We start from the raw sequence: 24,531 nt of genomic DNA on the forward strand, positions 1-24,531 counted from the left end.
TAGTGTAAACTACTGTCAATCACTTTCGGCTGCATTCCAACCCATCAGTTCTCACCCACTGCCACTCTAGAGAGAGGCAACAATCTTATGGAAAGCAGTACTGACCTTGTTCCTCATGGGAGCAGTCTATCCCTAAATGCCAGGCAGGGACCCTGTAAGAAGGGAAAACAGGCAACCCCAAACTGGTTTCTGACTTTCAAGGCCTTGTCAGTGATGTACAGACTGGATCCTGTGGCAGAGAGCAAGAAACTCTGCTCTTGGTATACCCTTGGCCATAGCTTTCACCACTAAGTGCAAATGACACGCAAATGGTAAATAAGTATGTTGTAGGCATACCAGCTGTGGCATTAACAGCCTTTCTTTGAGTATCAAATGCCGTATAATATCCTACTGTACTATGGAAATGCCTCGGGTTAGACTGTATATAGCAGGGGCCACTTAATACATCTGACAATTCAGCACAAAAGCACACTGAGGGCATTAGTAGTAGTTCTCCTGAGATCACAAGTTGTAATTTGAGTTTGATTATTCATTATTCACCCTTCAGAGATTCTAGGCTAACAAATTATTACAATCTTGCACTTCAAGCGACCTAGATTAGCTCTGTTTTTTCCTAGATTAGTATCTTGACAGTAACAAGCAAGGTGTATTAGAGAACATTGCTTTACATCCTAGTTCTAGACCCGTCTTCGGGGATTAACCACTTTAACTATTCGAGTGGGCACCACTTAATGCTTGTTGATCAGTGCTAGGAAACTTATGTTATGGTCTGAGAAAATGCCCTGGTCATTCACATCTTCCCAAAATCCAGTCAACCTGACTTCACATCAGATGGGTCCTTTGTTTGCTTTTTCGCTTCAAAGAACATATTTCTTTTATCACATAACTATAGTTGTCTGGCAACATCAGCCCTTACAAATAGTGGACAAAAGGAAAACGTTAAGGTAGCATAATAGTCAGTCAAGTTTGTCCAAGGACCGATAGGTGCACTTTTTTTTTATATACTGGAACAGAGACCTTTTGACAGAGTCGCATCTTGAGGATAGACCCTCCTAACATTGCGGTTGGGGTGGGGGAGGTGGAGGTTAAGGTGAGTTGGTGGGGTGTGTGTTGTGAGATGCCTCCTTTCAACAGCATAACTGGTTTGCTGTTCAGTCATACATATGATGCTGTGGTCAAAGTCCAGGAGGAAAAAAGAAGGGTCCTCATGGCATGTATCATGAATGGCTGTTCTTCTGGCATGCGCCAAATGCTATGAGTAGCACGGAGTCAGTCCTCATTCACTCCAGGAGAGCGGAATGTACGCTATTTCGCCAAGGAAAGGGATGATAAGGCAGTGATTTAACTGCAGGCCAGACAACTTAGAGTGCAAAAGTTTGGTTTGTTCTGTAGATCCTCCCAAAACTGAGATCATGAATTAATTAATAAGGAGACATTGCCCTAAGATAGCACTCCTTTCGTTAGGTTTACACAGGTGCCAGAATGGACACAAAAGTTTTTGTTTTTTTTTGTTTTTTAGCATAGTCCCTTCACACCAGAAGGTAGCGTAGTGCATCTCTGCGTCAGCTCCGGTCTGCCCCAGACTTGACAGCTGGAGACGCATATATAGGTACTACTCAAGTGCGGTAACGTGTTTCTGCCTGGACACCATCTGGGTTCGGACACAAAGCTAAAAAATCCAATTGCTCATATCCGTGTACAGATCTCTAATTTGGGACCTTGTCAGCTAGAAAAAAGTTAATTCCACATAACCGGGAGAGAGAGGGTGTTGAGGAATCTGCAGTTGAAGTACCCATCAAAAAAGGCCTTACCTACCAAAGGTAAGCAAACTGTTGTTCTCATGCTCCTAACCACAGAATTTTCACCTTCAGAATAGATACCAAAGCAATATTTCTCCACAATATGATGACGATTTGTATCTGGACATTCATAAGGTCAATGAGCTGGACACTTCCTCTGCTGATTTCTAGCCCCATAACCGCCAACACTTCCAATTAAAAGTCTGCTTTATTTGCCATGGTAATTAGACAGAGTCTGAAGCCTTAGATCTGCTGCAGCCTTCCTTTACGATAAAAAACAGTGTCCAAACTGAAATGTTAAAATCTGGACAATCCCCACCTGAAAGCCCAGCCCAACACCCTCAGACACTTGGACTAATTCTTGCTCTTGCCTACTTTTAAACAGAGAAGTGGCACATCGCCACAGACCCGCTATGAGGAACCCTGCCTTTGTAATGCTGTACCCTATTCCTGAATGCCTGGTAAAGCAGGTCGCCTCCTGTCAGTCAGTAGGAGCTGTTTGCTTGGAAGATACCACCCGATGCATTATCATCCGGTCCCCTGGAAGCATGCGGTAGGGGAGGGCCAAATTATGCAGCAGGGCCGAGTAAATTATGTGGCGTAATGCAGCACATTTTGTGATACTATTACTTCATTATTTCACCACTGTTATGCTGTCTGGGCACTTCTCACTTTATTTTAACACCCATGTGCAATAAGCAACAGAAATTTCAATTAGAATTTTGACTTACCCCAAGATTTAGACTTTAACAATGACCTGTCACAGAACCAGCCGCTTTAAGTTCTTGACTTCAAGGAAGAGCGGTTCGTAAGTGACAAGCTTGCCTTTCCGGTCCCAGCATTGCCTTTGAGAGCACTGGGGCAAGCTCCTCACACGACTAGGAGTCATGGGCTCACCCCAAACACAAGAGACTCATCTTGTGGGTATCTGTCACAGACATCTATTGGTGGTGCCATGTGTTTCTGTGGTGACTCCATACTGCCCCAGAAAGTACAGAACACAGCCACTTATGACTGCAACCTCTGTATACTGATGCAATTTTCAGGGCTCTTTCCCCTTCCGCACCATCAGACGCAAAGGGAAGAACAAATTGCCCAAGATATTGTGCTGATCTTCTAACTTGGAACCTTTAAATGTTACGGAGACTCATTCGTAAAATGGGGAGATGGAAGAGCAATTAGTATAGAGTAACTAACAGAAAGACCATTACCCAAGGTAAATACTGTGATACTTCTAACCCCAGATTTTTCACCTTGAAAACAAATACCAAGGCAGCACCACCAAAAGATAGACAGTCTAGAACGTGGACCTAGAAGTCCTGCAGTAACCTTATTACCGGACCGGATTGTCAGGGCAGTAGTGTTTTGTGAATTTATGTACTGACACCCATGACGCCATCTCATAGCCAAAGCCATTGCAGCAGCCTTGGCCCTAGTGGAATGGGCTTGCACTCCAACAAGGGGAGGGGCTGCTTCTCACTCAGTGAATAGTGGATTTAGATGCAGAGGACTACCAATATTGAGAGAGTCCTCTTGCCTTGCCTTTCTTTGTATCATCATCATTAAGCCACTTCATTTTGGTTAAATATAACCATAACAGTCCATATAAAATGTCATTTTAAAAATCTTAATAGGTAATCCAATGTCATCCAAAGCAGCAAAAGAAAGTTAATCTAAGACACTGTTTGGTTATATCTAGTGCATAGTAACAAGACACTAAAACTTTCTTCACAAGATGTGGTGTAAGACAAAGCTGTAATGGATTATTATGAGCATTTGTCTTGCCATATGCAATAAATATATATGAGTCACTGAGTGACAATGGCTTTGTTCCATCCAATAGTAGTATGTTCAATGGTTAATACATGCAATGCAATCATTTATTTCGTGGGTAATACCCGATAAAACATGTTGATTAATAAACCATTAAAATACAAATGTTAATAAAATGTGAATGCCCCAAAAAACATTTAACAGATGAAATTATTATTGTTTAGAATATGTCAACGTTTTATTTCTCAAATACCAAGTTGTTTGAAGAAAGTGGGCCAAAGCAAAAAGTATAGCACTTCTCGTATTTTAAAATTTGCAAGGGCTCTTTATGCTGTGTGACATGTAAAAATCAGCATATTGGTTTAATCTACTTCTTTTGCTGAGCCACACATACTGGACAGAAAAAGAAGTAACAAGCCTCAGTTTCCTTCTGCATGGAAAACCCCAAGCAACTCTCAGAGGGCTGAGAAGAGCTAGCATGCCCTAATTACTGGCAAACACCTTGGGGGTAAAATTCCAGACTTAAATTTAGCATACAGGCTTTTAGTCATGTGTGGTGTAATAATGGCTAGAAATGAAGGGCATTTTTGACATCCTGGAAACGATAAGGGCATTTTTGACATCCTGTAAACGATAAGGGCATTTTTGACATCCTGGAAACAATAACTTATGCTTCCCATTGTTAAAGATCGATACCAAGACCACTACAATTGACCAAAAGGTTGACTTTAAGAGATTAAGTGAATCCTTGGTGATGGAACTTGGTGCCGTCCATAGCTCGTGGAGACCCAAGGTTGTCAGGCAGCATTTCACACCACTGAGTCATACAGTGATGGTCTTTCTGTGCCAATAGAGTAGAGGTCTCAACTTGACTACATCTGCTATGCTTTTGATGCCGAGGTCTAAGTGTAATGGTAATGTGGAAGCACTTTGCGGAAAACTAACGAGTAAGTAAAAAAATGTATTTTCAGCTTGGGAAAGGCAATCAATGTTGGAAATACCCCGCATGCCCGCCTCATAAGTTGCGTCCCTCTAGCACAGGTGAAACTAATCTATTGGTGATTGTTTCAAAATCTTATAGGACAGTAGATAAGTAGTATTGAAGTGCTAATTGGCTCTTGGAAAACTGGAGAGACCAGGACACAGAATTTGAGATTTTTAACGATAAGTAATGGAAGTGGCGGACTTTTCCCATCACTGTCTCGCCCACAGTCAGGGTATGCCACTGTGATTTGTGTGGATTAAAACTTATATACTTTGCTTTCTGGGGATTGAGTTCAAGCCTTGGAAAATCATAAAAACTGACAAATTGAGCAAGGAAGAGGGCAGAATACTTTATAACAGCTATTTCTATGGAAGTCTTTATTACAGGTGATTATAATAATTGAGCTATGAACTATGTAAAGAGAAAAAAGTGTAGGTGCCAGTACACACCCATGCCAGATTCCCTAGTCTACTACAATGCGTTTTTTGAGATACTCATTTTTAATCCATCTGACCTGGTCGTATGTATTGTTATGGAATTAAATTAATGTGTCCTATTCCCTGCAACACTGCCTATATTTTCGCTCTGGGAATCATGTTGAACGCTGCCCATAAATCAACGAAGAAAAGATATAGATGGCATGTAGTAATATGACTGTTGTGCAGCAGATAAGCTGAAAATCTGGTCCATTGTGCCCACTTTCTCCTGAGCTCCACTTGTATATCAGTGAGAATTATATTTTCCTGCATCCCATCATGTAACGTACTGAGTATGCTGATAGAATACTTTATTGTCAATTAAAATAATTGGACGGTAGTTGGCAAGATCCTCATTTGCTTTCTTTTACATGGGTATAATTATTGCACCCCTCCAGCTATCAGGGATAGATCCCCTGAGGGGTTTAACATTTGAGAATTAATTTATGTAGGGCCCCCAGACCTTAGACTTAGAACAGAAAAAAGATCTCCAGGGATTTTATTACCACCTTTAACTAGACTAACTACCAAAAATGTGTCTGAGGGAGAATTCCACACAAATGTCAAGATTAGTAATCTCAAGTGAATTATCTGCATGGGCCATTAGTTGGTTTGAGGAGTGCAGGTCACCAAAATGCTTGACCCAGGTCTGGGGCTGAATGTGGCAATCTAAAGCGGCTTGAGTGCTGTCCTTAGCAACAACTTATCAAAATGTTTTGCTATCCTTTGTTTTTAATACTGCCCTAAGATTTTGCAACATATTTACTTCTCAACTGCTCTTAGCTTGGATCTGTGAAGTCTTAATCCTTGTCCTGTCTCTCTGATTTTCTCCCTACCGCCTTGCTTGGATGCTATTAAGAAGGCTGTTCTTGCCCTTCTGCAGGCACTAGAAAATCAAAAGGGTTTTCTCTTCACACACACCCCACCTTGTTTGCACTCCTTCATAAAATATGCCTAGAGGGATGCAAATAATGAAAATGTCACTTACCCAGTGTACATCTGTTCGTGGCATCAGTCGCAGTAGATTCGCATGTTCTGCAATAGCTCGCCATCTGGTGTTGGGCCGGAGTGTTACAAGTTGTTTTTCTTCGAAGAAGTCTTTCGAGTCACGGGACCGAGTGACTCCTCCTTTTGTCTCCATTGCGCATGGGCGTGGACTCCATCTTCGATTGTTTTTCCCCGCAGAGGGTGAGATAGGAGTTGAATTGTAGTAATAGTGCCCATGCAATGGAGTGACTAAGTATGCACCTATTTAAGGTTGAGATGATACATATATAAATAATTGAAGGTAACTTCCAAACTGCTACAGGCTCCCGGGGAGGCGGGTGGGCACATGCGAATCTACTGCGACTGATGCCACGAACAGATGTACACTGGGTAAGTGACATTTTCAGTTCGATGGCATCTGTCGCTGTAGATACGCATGTTCTGCATAGACTAGTAAGCAGTTATTTCCCCAAAAGCGGTGGATCAGCCTGTAGGAGTGGAAGTAGTCTGAAATAATGTTCTTAATACAGCTTGACCTACTGTGGCTTGTTGTGCGGATAACACGTCTACACAGTAGTGCTTGGTGAATGTGTGAGGCGTAGACCATGTGGCTGCCTTACATATTTCTTGCATTGGGATGTTTCCTAGAAAGGCCATGGTAGCACCTTTCTTTCTGGTTGAGTGTGCCCTTGGTGTAATGGGCAGCTGTCGTTTAGCTTTAAGGTAGCAGATTTGGATGCATTTAACTATCCATCTGGCTATACCTTGTTTTGAAATTGGGTTTCCTGCATGAGGTTTTTGAAATGCAATAAAGAGTTGTTTAGTCTTTCTGATGTTTTTTGTTCTGTCAATGTAATACATCAATGCTCTTTTGACATCTAATGTATGTAGCGCCCTTTCAGCTACGGTATCTGGCTGTGGAAAGAACACTGGAAGTTCCACTGTTTGATTTAGATGGAACGGTGAAATAACCTTTGGCAAAAATTTAGGATTGGTCCTTAAGACGACTTTATTTTTGTGTAGTTGTATAAAAGGTTCCTGTATTGTAAACGCCTGAATCTCGCTTACTCTTCTTAGGGAAGTAATGGCGATGAGAAATGCCACCTTCCAGGTTAGGAACTGTATGTCGCAGGAGTGCATGGGTTCAAAAGGTGGACCCATAAGTCTAGTTAGGACAACATTTAGGTTCCATGAAGGAACAGGTAGGGTTCTAGGTGGTATAATTCTCCTAAGGCCCTCCATGAATGCTTTAATGACTGGTATCTTATATAGGGAAGTTGAATAGGTAGTCTGCAGGTATGCAGAAATTGCTGCAAGGTGTATTTTAATGGAAGAGAAAGCTAGGTTAGATTTTTGTAAGTGAAGCAAGTAACCCACTACATGTTCTGGAGTTGTGTGTAATGGTTGTATTTGATTAATATGGCAGTAGCAAACAAACCTCTTCCATTTACTTGCATAACAGTGCCTGGTGGATGGCCTTCTGGCCTGTTTTATGACTTCCATACATTCTTGGGTAAGTTGTAAGTGCCCGAATTCTAGGATTTCAGGAGCCAGATTGCTAGATTCAGCGATGCTGGATCTGGGTGTCTGATCTTTTGGTTGTGCTGTGTCAACAGATCTGGCCTGTTGGGCAATTTGATGCAGGGTACCACTGATAGGTCTAGCAGCGTTGTGTACCAGGGTTGCCTTGCCCAAGTTGGTGCTATCAATATGAGTTTGAGTTTGCTTTGACTGAGTTTGTTTACCAGGTAAGGAAGGAGAGGGAGAGGAGGAAAAGCGTAAGCAAATATCCCTGACCAGTTCATCCATAGGGCATTGCCTTGGGATTGTTTGTGTGGGTATCTGGATGCGAAGTTTTGGCATTTTGCGTTCTCCCTTGTCGCAAACAAGTCTATCTGAGGTGTTCCCCAGAGTTTGAAATAAGTGTTCAGAATTTGGGGGTGAATTTCCCATTCGTGGACCTGTTGATGATCTCGAGAGAGAGATTGTCTGCGAGTTGATTTTGGATCCCTGGTATAAACTGTGCTATTAGGCGAATTTGGTTGTGAATTGCCCAATGCCAAATTTTTTGTGCTAGCAGGCTTAACTGCGTGGAGTGCGTCCCCCCCTGCTTGTTTAGATAATACATTGTTGTCATGTTGTCTGTTTTGACGAGAATGTATTTGTGAACTATTATTGGTTGGAAGGCTTTTAGTGCTTGAAAAACTGCTAGAAGTTCTAGGTGATTGATATGCAGTTTTGTTTGATGTACGTTCCATTGTCCTTGTATGCTGTGTTGATCGAGGTGTGCTCCCCACCCTGTCATGGAAGCATCTGTTGTTATTACGTATTGTGGCACTGGGTCTTGGAAAGGCCGCCCCTTGTTTAAATTTATGTTGTTCAACCACAGAAGCGAGAGGTAAGTTTGGCGGTCTATTAACACCAGATCTAGAAGGTGACCCTGTGCTTGAGACCACTGTGATGCTAGGCATTGTTGTAAGGGCCTCATGTGCAGTCTTGCGTTTGGGACAATGGCTATGCATGAAGACATCATGCCTAGGAGTTGTAATACCATCTTTGCCTGTATCTTTTGTGTTGGATACATGCGTTGTATGATGGTGTTGAAATTTAGAATTCTTTGTGGACTTGGAGTGGCTACTCCCTTTGATGTGTCTATTATGGCTCCTAGGTATTGTTGTACCTTGCGCGGCAGAATGTTGGATTTTGTAAAGTTGACGGTGAACCCGAGTTTGAAGAGGGTTTGTATGATCTGATTTGTGTGATTTGAGCACTGTATGAACGAATGGGCCTTGATTAGCCAGTCGTCCAAATATGGGAACACATGTATTTGCTGCCTTCTTATGTGTGCAGCGACTACCGCTAGACATTTGGTAAAGACTCTTGGTGCGGTTGTTAATCCGAAAGGCAGTACCTTGAATTGGTAATGTATTCCTTTGAATACAAACCTTAGGTATTTCCTGTGCGATGGGTGTATTGGTATATGGAAATAAGCATCCTTGAGGTCTAAAGTTGCCATGTAGTCGTGTAGTTTTAGCAATGGCAATACTTCTTGTAGTGTGACCATGTGGAAGTGGTCTGATTTGATGAAAGTGTTCACTACTCTGAGGTCTAGGATTGGTCTCAGTGTTTTGTCCTTCTTTGGTATCAGAAAGTACAGTGAGTAAACTCCTGTGTTTATTTGTGTGTTTGGCACTAATTCGATTGCATTCTTTTGCAATAGTGCCTGCACTTCTATCTCCAGGAGATTGGAATGGTGTGTTGTTAGATTTTGTGCTTTTGGTGGTATGTTTGGAGGGAATTGTAGAAATTCTATGCAATAACCATGTTGGATAATTGCTAGAACCCAAGTGTCTGTAGTGATTTTCTCCCATGCTCTGTAATAATGACCTATTCTTCCCCCCACTGGTGTTGTGTGGAGGGGGTGAGTGACATGTGAGTCACTGTTTAGTAGTAGGGGTTTTGGGGCTTTGAAATCTCCCTCTATTTCTAGGGAATTGCCCTCCTCTATATTGTCCCCGAAAACCTCCTCTATACTGTCCCTGGTAACTGGACGGTGTGGCTTGTGAGGTGCTGGCTTGTGTGCTTTGACCCCGAAACCCCCCTCGAAAGGGCGTTTTACGGAATGTGCTGTAATTCCCTCTGCTCTGCGGGGAGTAGAGTGCGCCCATGGCTTTAGCAGTGTCTGTATCTTTTTTGAGTTTCTCAATCGCTGTGTCCACTTCTGGACCGAACAGTTCTTTTTCATTAAAAGGCATATTGAGAACTGCTTGTTGAATCTCTGGTTTAAATCCAGACGTTCGGAGCCATGCATGCCTTCTGATAGTTACAGATGTATTAATTGTCCGTGCAGCTGTATCTGCAGCGTCCATGGAGGAGCGTATCTGGTTGTTGGAGATGGTCTGTCCCTCTTCAACCACTTGTTTTGCCCTATTTTGTAAGTCCTTGGGCAGATGTTCAATGAGATGTTGCATCTCGTCCCAGTGGGCTCTGTCATAGCGCGCAAGTAGTGCCTGGGAGTTCGCGATGCGCCACTAGTTTGCAGCTTGTGCTGCGACTCTTTTACCAGCTGCATCGAACTTGCGGCTTTCTTTATCTGGGGGTGGTGCATCTCCAGATGTATGAGAGTTGGCCCTTTTCCTAGCTGCTCCTACAACGACAGAGTCTGGTGGCAGCTGTGTAGTGATGAAAACCGGGTCCGTAGGAGGCGGCTTATACTTTTTTTCCACCCTTGGTGTGATTGCCCTACTTTTGACCAGCTCCTTAAAGATGTCTTTTGCGTGCCGGAGCATACCAGGGAGCATAGGCAGGCTTTGGTATGAGCTGTGGGTGGAGGAGAGTGTGTTGAATAAGAAATCATCCTCGACCTGTTCTGAGTGGAGGCTTACGTGGTGAAATTGTGCTGCTCTAGCCACCACTTGAGAGTATGCGGTGCTGTCTTCTGGTGGAGATGGCTTTGTAGGGTATGCCTCCGGACTGTTATCTGACACTGGGGCGTCATATAGGTCCCATGCGTCCTGATCTTGGTCACCCTGGCTCATGGTGGTGTGAGCTGGGGAGTGTGATGGAGTTTGTGCTGGTGAAACGTTAATCACGGGCGGAGGAGAGGGTGGTGGTGTAACTCTTTTCACCACTTTTGGTTGTGGTGTTTGTTCCGTCTGGAACTCCAACCTTCTCTTTCTCCTAATGGGGGGAAGGGTGCTTATTTTTCCTGTCCCCTGCTGAATGAAGATACGCTTTTGCGTATGGTCTACATCAGTTGCTTGTAGCTCTTCCTCAAACCTATGCTTCTGCATTTGGGAGGTTAGCGAGTGCTCTTCTGTATAAGAGCCTGAAGCTGGGTCGCTTGCAGTCTGTTTCGGCATCGAAACTTTGTCTGCGTGTTTTTTCGGCTCCGAGGTGACTTTTTTCCTTTTCGGGGCCGAAGCCTCTCGGCGTCGATCTGTTTCGGTGCCGCTGTCTCGGCGTCGAGCCGTGTCCACACCGGCATCTCGGTGTCGAGGCTTGTCTCCAGCACTTTCTCAGTCCCGAGAAGGCTGCGTGCCGGTGTCTCGACCGGAGTCGGACAATCTCGGCACTGTTTGGGCCTTTTTCGGTGCCGACGGTCGGTCACCGATTTTATGGGTCGAGCCATGGCCTGGTGGCAGTGGCGTCCCCTGGGCCTTGTAAATGTTCCTTTGAGTGGATTTCGACGTCTTACTCACGGTTTGTGTATCGTCGAATCCTTCGGAGTCTGAGTCTTGGATCGAGAAGGTACCTTCCTCTTCTTGTTCCTCGAACTCCCGTTGGGCTGTCGGAGCGGACGCCATCTGAAGTCTTCTGGCTCGACTGTCTCGGAGTGTTTTTCGGGACCGGAACGCACGACAGGCCTCGCAGGTGTCTTCGCTGTGCTCAGGTGACAGGCACAGGTTGCAGACCAAGTGTTGGTCTGTGTAGGGGTATTTATTGTGGCATTTGGGGCAGAAACGGAACGGGGTCCGTTCCATCGGCGTTCTTCAGCACGCGGTCGGGCCGACCAGGCCCCGACGGAGGATCGAAAAAACTACCCCGAAGGGCACCGGAGCTCTCCGATCTTCGATGCGGTGTGGAATCTAAGTACGCCGATCCCGAACGCAACAATACCGACGAAAATCTTCCGAAATTAGCTAATTTTCCGTTCCGAAACTCGGAGCGACAGGAACACGTCCGAACCCGATGGCGGAAAAAAAACAATCGAAGATGGAGTCCACGCCCATGCGCAATGGAGACAAAAGGAGGAGTCACTCGGTCCCGTGACTCGAAAGACTTCTTCGAAGAAAAACAACTTGTAACACTCCGGCCCAACACCAGATGGCGAGCTATTGCAGAACATGCGTATCTACAGCGACAGATGCCATCGAACTTATAGAATCCAGAGTATCAGTACATATGGTTAGGCGTTACCAGGATATAGATCTCTTAATGCTATATACAGTTAGCCTGTATTCGTAATGTGACCAGTCTGTCCCTGCAGGCTATTAGATAAGCCTTTAAAAAACAGGTGGAGGGCGTTATGGTCATTATCTGCACGCTCTAAAATTCACACATCTTCCATAGCCTGCCACAAGTCTACCCTGTTCATACAAGCTATTCTGTTTTAAGTAGGGGCTCCTATACCATCAGAGCGTGGACTTCTATTGTATGCCCTCAGTCCATGTGTAAAAAATTAAAAGCTGTAACGCTAAAGTTGACCATTTTTTGATCTGTTGAAAATCTGAAGCAGGTACCATGAAGATAGTTTGTGGAGGATGTGAAGTCTAGGAGTTTGAAAGTGGTATTAAAGCCACCAGCTAAAATTACTGGGCATTCGTCTCTATTCGAATATAGTACAGTTTCCAATTTTTGAAGACTCCGAATTGCTGTACTTCGAGGGAGAACAATTGTAAATATTAAAAAGAAAATGTTACTTACCAAGTAAGCATTTCTTTGTGGCATGCGGTGCTGTAGATTCACATGTTGTGCATACTCCTGCCATCTAGTGCTGGGCCTGAATGTGTGCAGGTTGTTTTTCTTCGAATAAATATTTTGAGTCACAAGGTACTGTGAATCCATCTCTTTTTGGTAATTCTTATGATCGTTGATTCTATTGTTAGATTTTCCTGCACAGCGGGTGAGGGCGGAATGTGAAGTGTTGTATAGCGATGTCCATACAAAGAATGAGGAACATGAGACAGAAAGATGACTGCAAGAGCCACAAGTGTCCAAGGAAGAGGATGGGTGGATATACATTTAAACAACAACATAATACAAATAGATGTTTACTGGGTAAGTAACATTTTCCGCTCAAGGTATGTGTGGCTGTATGTACACATGTTGTGCACAGACTGTTGAATAGTCCTCCCAAGAAAAGCAGGGGCTAGCCTGAGGAAGTTGCAGTAGATTGAAAAAGTATACGGAGAACTGCCTGGCCAACACTGGCTTGTTGGCGGGCTATTACATCTACACAATAATGGTTTTGTAAAAGTATGTTGTGTGGACCAGGTAGCAACATTACAGATGTCAGCTGTAGGGATGTTCCCCCAAGAAGGCCCTAGAAGCTAATTTTTTCAAAGTGAAGTGGGCTCCGTGAGGAATGGGCAAAGTCCTTTCAGCTTTAGCACAGCATGTATGGATGCATTCTACAATTCATTTTGCAATGCCTGATTTAGATAGGGCTTTCCCTTTGTGGGGTTTGGAGAAAGCAACAGAAGAGCTGTTTTGTCTTCCTAGCAGGTTTAGTTCTGTCAGTACAGTACATGAGAGCTATTAACATCTAAGGTATGGAGAGCCGATTCCACAACTGAGTCAGGTTGAGGAAAAAAAACAGGAAGTTTAATGGATTGATTGAGGTGGAACTGTGATTCCACTCTAGGGAGAAATCTTAGGTTGGTGGGGAGGGAGAACCCTATCCCTGTGTATCTGGAAGAAAGGTTCTTCCAAGGTTAGAGTTTGAAGCTCAATGACACGCTTGAGTGAAGTGATGGCGACCTGGAAAGCTACCTTCCAAGAGACAAACTGAAGGAGGCAGGAGTGGAGGGGTTTGAACAGAGGTCCCTTCTGGCTCAATACAATGCTGAGATTCCAGGTGGGATCTGAGGAGGAATGACTATTTTGAGACCCTCCATAAAAGCTTTAATAATTGACATTCTGAAGAAGGAAACATGATGCCTGTTCTGAAGGTAGGTGGCTACAGCAGCTAGGTGTAGTCGTATGGGTGTGAAAGCTAAATCACAGGTTTACAAGTGAAGTAGGTAGCAGAGAATATCTTGCACTCTGAACACCAAGGGGTCAATGTGTTTTGAAGGACAATAATAGACAAACCTCTTCCACTTAGCAACATAATAGGCACACGTGGGAGGTCTGCATACTTCTTTAAGAATGCTGATGCATTTGGGTGGAAGATTAAAATACCCAAATTCTAGGACTTTAGGAGCCAGATCGCAAGATTGAGAGACCTAGGTTCTGGGTGCCTGATTTATCCATGGTTCTGCATCAGAAGGTGCGGCCTGTTGGGGAACCCCTCGTGCGGAACCACAGAGTTCGAGGAGGGTGGTGAACCGTGGTTGGCGTGCCCAGGTTAGAACCGCCAGAATGAGGGTGAATGACATCTGCCGAAGCCTCCGAACCACAAACGGAAGTAGTGGGAGAGGAGGAAGAGCAACTGCAAATATCCATGACGTAGAATAAGGACCTGCCTCTAATTGCGCATAGCCCCTGGATTGTGAGTGTGGGGACATGGAGGTGAAGTTTGGATATTTGGTGTTTTCTGCTGTGGTGGAGAGGTTTATCTTCATCAGTTCCCAACGCTGGAAGTTCTGGAGGAGAACTTGCGGGTGGAGTTCCCACTCAGGGACTTGTTGCTTCATTCTGCTAAAAAGGTTGGCAAAATTCTTCTCCACTGCTGGAAGGTACTCCACTATCAGATGGATCTTGAGTTAAAGTTCACTCTCAAATGCTCTGGGCTCGATAAGAGACCTAGAGAGATATGGTGCCCTCTTGCTTTTGAAGATAATACATAGCTGACATGTTGTCTTTCTTGATGAGGGCTACTTTGCCAGACAAGTGGGGAAGGAACGCTTTCAACGCAAGGTGAACAGCTAGCAGTTCCAGGTAATTGATGTGGAGACCCTGTTGTCAGGGTGTCCACTGGCCTTGGACAGTAAGATCCTGTAAGTGTGCACTTGGTCCTGAAAGGGAGGCATCTGCTGTAATGCTCCTGTGCAGAAATGCGTCGAAAAAAGGCCGTCCTTGTAACTGGTTTTTGGTGCTCCACATTGCACAGAGAGACAAATGGAGCCGCTGATCAACACAAGATCGTCCCAATGACCCCCGCGCTTGGGCCCACTGGTTTGCCAAGCACTCCTACAATGGACGCATGTGTAACCTGGCATGGGGTACTATGACAATACAAGACCATCATGCCAGGGGGTGCATAACTGTCCTGACTTGTGACCTGGTTGAAGTGTGGCCCGCATATTGCTACTTCAAATTTAAGTTTTAAGGAGCTGAGCAGACTAAAGCCTCTTTTGTTTCAAAACACGTGGCGCTTACATCTGCCTGGAGGCACTGTATCCTGGCAGCATTTGGTAAGCCATGCCAACTTCTGAGCTGAGGACTGCCTCAAGATAGAGCTGTATCTAGAGGGGTTGGGGGTGGGATTTTGTAGCGTTGATGGTGAACCCTAGTTGGTGAAGGAGGTTTATTGTGAGCTGAGTGAGTTCTCAACAGTTTTGATGGGTGGCACTCTTGACAAGCCAGTCATCCATATATGGGAACACATGAACACACTAAACACAGAGAAGCAGCCACAATTGCAAGGCACTTGGTGAACACCCTGGGTGCAGTTGTGACCCCCTTGAAAGAAAGCACCTTGAACTGGTAATTCTTTACGCTGACTGCACAACGGGAGGACAGGTATGTGGAAATAAGCATCCTTCAAGTCGAGAGTGGCCATGAAGTTTCATTGCTTTGGTGTAGTAGCAAGTTGACATCCTGTAGAGAAAGCATGTGGTAGTGCCCCGAAAAAATGTATTTGGTTTAGGGGCCTGAGGATCAGAATGGGTTGAAGAGAAGAGTATTTTTTTTTAATGAGAAGAGTACAGAGTATACTCCTTTGCCCTGCTGATGGTTGGGGACATGTTCTATGGCCCCTGTGGGAAGGATCACTTGGATGTCTTCCCTGAGTAGCCTTTGATTTTCTAGGGCGAATTTGTGTTTTGCAAGGTGGAATGGTGGAAGGTATGGAAGTGACCTCCAGAGAATAACTATTTTGGAAAATATGCAAATTACACTGGTCAGCAGTGATGTCCTGGCAAACAGAAAAGAAACTTTGAAGGAACCCCCTTGACAGGTAGGATTGAAGGGGAGGAGGCAAGTCAGGACTTTGTGGTGGTGACAGCTCCATTGGGAGAGTCACCTTCACCCATGCTGTTTAAGTTGTTGTCTGGGTAGAACCCTCTAAAGAAGCCTTTAGAAGAGGACTGTTGGGTGTGTGGTCAGTGGTAGAGTGGAGGCCTCGAGGGAGGCAGTCTTTGAGCCTACCCGGTATGGAGTGCGGCAAAAAGAGCCACAAGGGTAGGTGTCTGAAGGGTGCCTTTCGCTTTAGCCATCCCCATATCTTTATTTTTTCCATCATCTAGTCAACATGCAGTCTGAACAGATGTTGCCCGTCAAAGTGTAGGTTGAGCAAATTTTGCTGGACTTCCAACCTGAATCTGGAGATACAGAGCCAGGTATGCCTGCGCAGAAGGACACTGGAGCTGACCCCCAGTGGAGCAGTGTATGCAGCAACTAGTGTGCAGCGGATGGTGGTGTTGGAGATCTCCTTTCCCCTCAGAGACCCATTTTCCTGTGCTCCTCCTGGACATGTTTGAGGAGCTTCTTATACTTCTAGACTAGCCCATTCAAATTAGCAATCTGCCAATGGTTGGCAGATTACCCGGCTACCCTCTCACCTGCAGCATCTATTTGTTTACTCTCTTTGTCTGGTGGAGGGGCATCACCAGTAGTCTGGGATTTAACCCTCTTACATGCAGTGGTGAGCACAAACGAGTTAGTGGAAGCTGGCCATAAATGAACAGAGGGTCGAGAAGGGGAAGCTTTATATTTTTTTAGTCCATCCTAGGTGTACTGACTGGCATGGCCAGGGTTGTGAAAGATGTTTGGGGTGCGACGAACCATGCCTTTAAGCATGGGAAGGTACTGAGCAGAGTGGTGGGTGGAGGGCAGGTTCTCGAAAAGGAAGCCCTCCTTTAAAGGCTCAGTGTGGAGATCCACATTGTGGCAATACGTTCATGGTAGGACGTGGAGTCAGGAGGTGAGGGACAGGCAGGATTTGTTTCCCCTGGTGAGTCAGCATCATAGGTGTCCCAGAGATGCCCCAATGGAGGAGTGTCAAAGGAATACCCACCCCATTCTCCCCCCATATCCAGATTGGAGCCAGAGCTGATGTATGGGAAGAAAGCCTCATCAGCAGCCAACTCTTGTAGATGGTGCTTCCCCTCAATCTCCTCTAGGCCAAAAACGTCCGAGGTGTCATCTCCACTTCTACACGACATCTCAAGATGTCGAGCTTGATGGTCAGGGATGGCTTTCTTAGAACAGTAAAAACAGCAGCAGTTACAATCAACCTTGTTATGCTCAGGAGACAGACACAAATGGCAGACCTTAAGGAGATAGGACCTAGGATACTTTTATGGCAGCGAGGGCAGTAACTAAATCACGTCCATTCTATCACTGTGAAGACATTGTGGGGGGGTGGATGGTTAGGAGACAGAAAGAGGCCCCGAAGGGCAAAAATCTACGAGAGGCTGAGGTCAATGGAGAGCTGCGCGGGTAGTGCAGGAATACTCGACCCGAAACTAAGGGCAAAGAGAAAATGCTAGTGAAACAATATGAGGGAAGGAACCGGTGTAAACAGATTAGAGCACCACGGAGGTGTTGAACCAGAGCACGCATCAAAACCCAACAGGTGAAAAATAAATAATCTAACAATAGAGTTGATGACCATGAGCATTACCAGCAAGAGAAGTCACAGTACCTCATGGCTCGAAATATTTCTTTGAAAAAAAAAAAAGAACTTGCACACATCCAGGCGACGACGATGATTATAATTTTAGAGAGCGCGCAGCTATCCTAATATGGTTTCCCGGTGCTAAGCTATAGAAACGGGAAAAAGCAGATTCCCCAAAATAAAATACCCATGTTTTCAAGTTTTTGCAAAAGGCAGGTAGTGAGGAACAATTCCTCAAGGTAATTGGGAGGGAGTTCCAAAGTTTGGGACTCAAAACCGAGAAGGAATGCCCGTCCATTTCGGCTGGAAACTGCAGAAACAGCATCAGAAAGGCAGCCGATGGCCGGCAGATGGCAAGAGTATGCACAGCATGTGTATCTACAGCCACAAATGCCTCAAACAGTCAAATTTCTTTACCTCCATCTATGAATATTCTTAAGCTCGGATGCTACAGAAATGTTCATCCATACAGTTAGACGCCCTGATGGATGGCCTACACTTTTGAGTGAATGCTTCAACACTAAAATTAATAAACCTAGAATGATGTGACTGTGATAAAAACCATATTTCTTGGAAAAGACAGAGTTCAAACTGATCAACACATTTTTCCTATTTGTATCAGCTAGTTTCAAGTCCATACCTGCTACATTCCATGACAGAATGTGTGCTAGATTTAGGGATTAAGACACTTTTACCTAGGACTTTATCAATTAGAAGGTTATGATATCGAGCTGCAATAGATCCTGAGATACCTGCAACACTAAAAGAAGGTGTACCCAATGGAGTTAAATGCCTAAGGGAAGCTAAAGGCGATACTGGTAATAGGACCCCTCTATCCATGCTTCGTGAATCATCTGGTTTGATGGTCACCTGTCAATCTATCCTTGAGAGGTCACTTACGAGATCAACAAAAACTCACTCTTGTTGCGATTAGGAAACTATGTAGTTCTGTGCTTTACAAGTGACTAGAGCTGGAGGCGAGATTTCATCTGAATTAAATATTAAAGTTAGGTAATGAAAGGACTTTCAAGGACATCTGACCACCCGCTTGGGCACTTTCCTTAAACAACAACTGTATGCAATCATGATTGTCCAAACAAGAAGAGAAACGCCTAGCCATAATTATTTCATAGCGGATCACAGAGTGGCATTGGCATGTATATCTGATCCAGAAGATAGGCTTGTTTATCAGAGATGCTGCGTCCTCGCAGTCTCTCTGGGAAAATGTGGTATCTTTATAACATACACCACCTCTCACTTTTTAGTGATGATGAACTCAAACTCTATGTGTCTTTCTGATACTGTTCCTTCAGTTTCCCAAGCGATATTTACTGATATCACTAGGCTTCTCAAGAAAGTGGAAACGAGGGCTTGCAGGTAAGGTTTAGGGCACACGATCTTGATTCGTAATGGAACTCTGTTTCTGTGCCGACTTCTGGCTCTGGCTCAGTGTCTTTTCCCCCCTGTCAGTCTGGCAATTTAGACTGGTGGCCTTTGCTAGCAACAACTAACAGATGTAGTTCACATTTTTGGATTGTGTTGGACAGTATAGAGTTGTTACTTGCTAAATTATTTACCATTTTTCTTAGTTTGACTATTTCAGCACTTAGCAATTCTACCTTATCAACAAGCTGTTTTACACAACTATACTCAGTCAGAACAGAAATGGAACCAGTCGCAAGAGTTAAATCAGTTAAATATAGATCAGTATTGTCTTGCAGAGGGGGATAACGGAGAACATGTGACCTACTCCCTTAAGACAGAGAAGGCATATACTTGCAATACTACAACACTAGCACCATTTGTATAGGAAATGAGCATATAAGCTGGCAGAATTAAGCTCGATAAGTCACCCTCATATTGAGTCATACCTTTTTGACAAAGAAATTAGGGATTGCAGAGGTTCCAGCAGAGAGTTTACTCAATTTCTCCTGGCTTATAATCGTTTCCATCTCTTCTATTAAGTTATCAATACCTTCCACAATGCAATTACTCACTGAATGTTTTTTGTGGTTTTAAGGATCCTTATGGCACTTCAACTGCTTTCCTTTTACCCATGCTACTAAAAGTAATTTATAACAAGCACTAAGATACAGTTCAAAGATAATCTAAACATTCCCGGTTTTCTTTGCATCGAAAAACCTCAAAAAGAGCTGATCATCCATGTCTTGGGCTTGTGTAGCTGATGTAGAAGCTCAGAGCCTTTTCACAGACTAGGCATTAAAGACTTTTCCTGTTTTGAGGACTAAGGCATGGCAAACAAACAACACTGGCAGATTGAACGGGCTGGCTGAGGAGGTTCTAAAGCCTTAAGAAACAGCTCTGCATAGGCTCAAAGTGTGTGAACATGAGAAGTGTACATACAGAGGAACTACAAGTTGTGCGTGTGGGGCTGGGGGTAATTCAAGTCAAACCTTCTGGAAAATGCTTTGAAAATGCATTAGTTGAGCAGATAAACACCGGAGCTTCTTAATGACCCTTCACTGTGCCCAAGGCAAGGCCTTTCTCATCTAATGAACAAAAAACGAATATCAGAATTTGGCTTGGAAGAGGCTGGTGCTTTGGACCCTGGGTACCTGGGAGCAAGAATGACAACTATTAAAAGTTGGCAGATCAGATTTATTTAGTTGTCACAGCTCTCCAAATATGGAGGTGCAGAATGTGGAGACTGATGTAGAACCCACCCTATTCCTGTGATAGGCCTTTGTAGGAAACAGCTCCTTTTGAGACGGTTACCTGTAGGAAAGTAGCCTTTCTTGCATAGGTACCCCCAACTTTTGCCTGTTTGTCAGTGTGTTTGACTGTGTTCACTGGGATCCTGCTAACCAGGACCCCAGTGATTATGCTCTCTCCCTTCTAACTTGCTAACTGTACCTTTTTGTTCCCAAAATTGGCATACTGGTCCCCCATATAAGTCCCTAGTATATGGTACCTAGGTACCCAGGGCATTGGATTCCAGGGGATCCCTATGGGCTGCAGCAGTTATTCTGCCACACATAGGGAGCCCATGCAAAGGTTTCTGCAGGCCTGCCACCGGAGCCTGCGTGAAACAGGTGCATGCACCCGTTTTCACTACAGGTCATTGCACCAGGCCACTGTAAGGCACCCCTATGGTAGGCCCTCTCAGCCCAGAGAGCAGGGGGCAGGTACCTGTGTGTGAGGGCACCCCTGCACTAGCAGAGGTGCCCCAACAAACTCCAGATCCATTTCCATGGACTTTGGGATTGCGGAGATACCATTTTACGCATCTACTGGACATAGGTCATTACCTATGTCCAGCTAACTAACGGTAACTCTGAACCTGGGTATGTTCGGTATCAAACAGGTTGGAATCATAAGCCAATACTGTTGCAAGTATTGAAGTATGATTCCATGCACTCTGAGGGCTCTTCAGGGGACCCCCAGCATTGTTACCACCAGTCTTACAGGATTTTCCAGGCAGCCCAGCTGCTGCCACACCTCAGACAGGGTTCTGTCCTCCTGCTGCTTGATCTTATCAAGCCCTGGAAGGCAGAACAAAGGATTTCCTTTGCGAGACGGAGATAACACCCTCTCCCTTTGGAAATAGGTGTGACTAGCTTAGGATGGGTAGCCTCCCTAAGCCACTGGTTTGCTTTGAAGGGGGCACATTTGGTGCTGTCCGTGCATAAACCAGTCCACACCGGTTCAGTGACACCCCAGTCCCTGCTCTGGCACGAAACTGGACCATGTAAAGGGGAGTGACCACTACCCTGTCCATCACCACCCCAGGGTGGTGCTCATAGCTCCTCCAGAGGATCCCTGGGTTCTGCCATCTTGTTTCAGACGTTGGCAGGGACCTCTGGGAGCATCTGAGTGGTCAGGCCAGGCAGGTGACATCAGAGCCCCCTCCTGATAAGTGCTTGCCTGGTGAGGTGATCAATCTCACTTTCAGGACTATTTAGGGTCTCTCTATTGGGTGGGTCCTCAGATTCGGCTTGCAAGATTCCAGCAGGACTTCTCTGCAACCTCCAGTTTGACTTTTGGCCACTGGAACTGCAACTGGACCCTCCAGGAGCCGACAACGCTGCAAACATCAAAGCAGACTCTTCTGCAACTTTTTTTCCTTGGCTCCTGCCAGCTTTGCAACATCTCCCTGGCCGTGCATCCTCAGAAGACAGCAACTCTTCAGACTCCACAAGAAGAAGGAATCTCCCTTGAAGCGAAGGAGTCACTCACCAATATTCGCAGGCACCTACAACAAGCGACGGCCAGCCACATGGCTCTCCCCTTTTGAGCTGCATGGATCCTGCATCACAGGTGGTAGTCAGATTAGTCCCCTTGGTCCTCTCTTCCAGCTGTCCAACTTTGGTGGAGGTAAGCCTTCGGCTTCCCACGCAGGACAGTACCCCTGTGTACAGTGTCTCTTGCAGCTGCCAAAGCTTGTTTGCATCTCCAAAAAGGGATCTTCAGGCAACGTGTAGCTCCAGCCCCCAGCACTCCATCCTGCAAAGCACAGCCTCCTGTGTGGTTCCCCCGCGGTGTGGGATCCTCTTTTGTAGTGCTACATGGGCTTCTTCTGCGACTCCTGTGGGTGCTGCCTCTTTCCCTGTGGACGCTCTGCGATGCAGAGGGTCCCCTGTGACTCTCCCTCCTGGGTTTAGTCCTCCTGAGCCTTGCTGGTCCCCAGCAGCACCACTTTTCCATTACCCACAAGTTTGCCTTTGCCAAGGCTTGTGGGTGGGACACCAGTCTGCAATCTTCCTTCCAGCGTGGGACATCATCTGCATCCATCAGGAACTCTTCTCCGGCTCCAGGGCTGCAGTGCTGACCTGTTCTTCCTCACCGTCTACCAACTCCCGCAACTACAGCTGGGTGGGTAGTAGCTCCTACTCCTCCTGGACTCCATTTTGACTCTTGGACTTAGGCCCCTCTTTCCACAGGTCTTCTTGCTTCAGGAATCCACCACTGGTTTTCTACCAGTCTTCCCTGGGTGTCTTTTTCTTCTTTTCCTTCCTTTGGGTGGTCTGGGTAAAATCCAGTGATTTACTTCTGCTATCCTGGTCACTAAGTGTGTTGTGATACTTACCTCTGTGGTTCTCTAGTACTCCCAGCTCCCATCTACACATTCCACATACCTAGGTTGGGCTCCTGTGTTTGCATTCCATTTGTTTAGTATATGATTTGTGCTCCCTTAAGGGTCACTATTGGTTTGTGCTATTTGTACTGTTTTCTAACCTTTTCTATGCCTATTTCTGATTACAAGTGTATATATTTAGTGTATTACTTGCCTCCTATTGGAGGGTTGCCCTTCTAGTATTTTGTGGCGATTTGTTCCAAAAATAAAGTAACTTACTTTTTGTACAACTGAGTGTTTTCTTTCATGTGTGTACGTGCTGTGTGACTACAGTGGCATTGCATGAGCTTTGCATGTCTCCTAGATAAGCCTTGGCTGCTCATCCACAGCTACCTATAGAGAGCCTGACTTCTAGACACTGACTACACTTCACTAACAGGGGATACCTGGTATAAGGTGTAAGTACCTTCGGTACCCACCACACACTAGGCCAGCTTCCTACATTACCCCCCACGTTTTGCCTGATAACTGATGCAAATTTGACTGAGTGTGTGCTGGCATCTTGCTAGCCAGGACCCAGCACCTATGTTCTTTCCCCAAACTGTACCATCGCTTCCACAATCGGCACACCCTTGGCACACAACTAATTCCCCTGTGAAAGGTACCAGTGGTACCAAGGGCCCTGTGGCTAGGGAGGGTCCCTAAGGGTTGCAGCTTGTATTGTGCCACCCTAAAGGACCCCTCATCAAACACATGCACACTGACATTGCAGCTTGAGTGTGCTGGTGGGAGAAAAAAGAAAAGTCAACATGGCATCCCTCTCTGGATGCCATGCCCTCAAAACACTGCCTGTGGCATAGACGTCACCCCTCTAGCAGGCCCTACATCACTAAGGTAGAGTGCACTATACCACAGGAGAGGGCATAGCTGCAAGAGCAATATGCCCCTACAGTGCCTAGGTCCATTCTTAAACATTGTAAGTGCAGTGTCACCATATTGAGTAAATGGGCTTGGAGTTTGTCATTACGAACTCCACAGCTCCATGGCTTCAATGAAGCCTGGGAAGTTTGATATCATACTTCTCAGTGCAAAAAACCCACATTGATGCAAGTGTTGGATTTATTGATAAACGTACACAGAGGGCATCTTAGAGATGCCCCCTGTAATTTACCCAACCTTTAGTTTAAGGCTGGCCAGTCTGTGCCAGCCTGCCACTAACACACAAGTTTCTGACCCCATGGGATGGGAGCCTTTGTGCTCTCTGGAGTCAGGAACAAAGCCTGCTCTGGGGAGAGGTACTTCAAATCTCCCCCTTGCAGGAACTGCAACACTTGGCGGTGAGCTTCAAAGGCTCAGGCCTCCTGTTATACTGCCCCAGGGCACTCCAACTAATGGAGATGTGGCTGTGAGGAAATGTGGATGAGTTTGCAAATAAGTGATGTGGTACCTTCTGCCCTACCGGTGCTTCTTTGTTAATTTGGATGTCCATACAGTAGTGTTTTGCAAAGGCGTGTGGGGTTGCCCAGGTCGCTGTGGCACAGATTTCCTCGATTGGTACGTTTGCCAGGTAGGCCTGTGTGTCACCTTTCTTTCTGGTTGAGTTTGCTCTGGGCTTGATAGTTAGCTGCTCCCCCGCTTTTTCGTAGCAGTTGTGGATGGTTTTGACAATTCATCTGGCGATAGTTGCTTTGGATACTGGCAAGTCCTTGTTTGCCTTGGCAAATGACACAAAGTTGGTTTCCTTTGCAGAAAGGTTTTTGTCTCCTGTAAGCAGTACATTAGGGACATTCAGATGCCTAGAGTGTGGAGGGCTCTCTCTGCTTGTGTCTTTGGCTCCTGGAAAAAAGCCAGCAGTAGTATGCTGTGACCAATAAGGAATTGCGTTACTACCTTTGGTAAAAACTTAAGGTTAGTTTTCTGTTCCTGCTACGGAAGCGCTTTTAGTTAGCTGACTCTGCAAAGTGATGTGA

At 45.3% G+C, this 24,531-nt stretch overlaps 1 protein-coding gene across 1 annotated transcript in view; it reads right to left on the reverse strand.

Annotated features, from left to right (window-relative positions):
- ATRX (ATRX chromatin remodeler) overlaps positions 1-24,531 on the reverse strand; it is a 1,138,900-nt gene that overhangs the window by 529,746 nt on the left and 584,623 nt on the right. The gene's annotated exons all lie outside the window — the stretch shown is intronic.

Source organism: Pleurodeles waltl, chromosome 2_1 (assembly GCF_031143425.1).
Source record: "Pleurodeles waltl isolate 20211129_DDA chromosome 2_1, aPleWal1.hap1.20221129, whole genome shotgun sequence".
NCBI lineage: Eukaryota > Metazoa > Chordata > Amphibia > Caudata > Salamandridae > Pleurodeles > Pleurodeles waltl.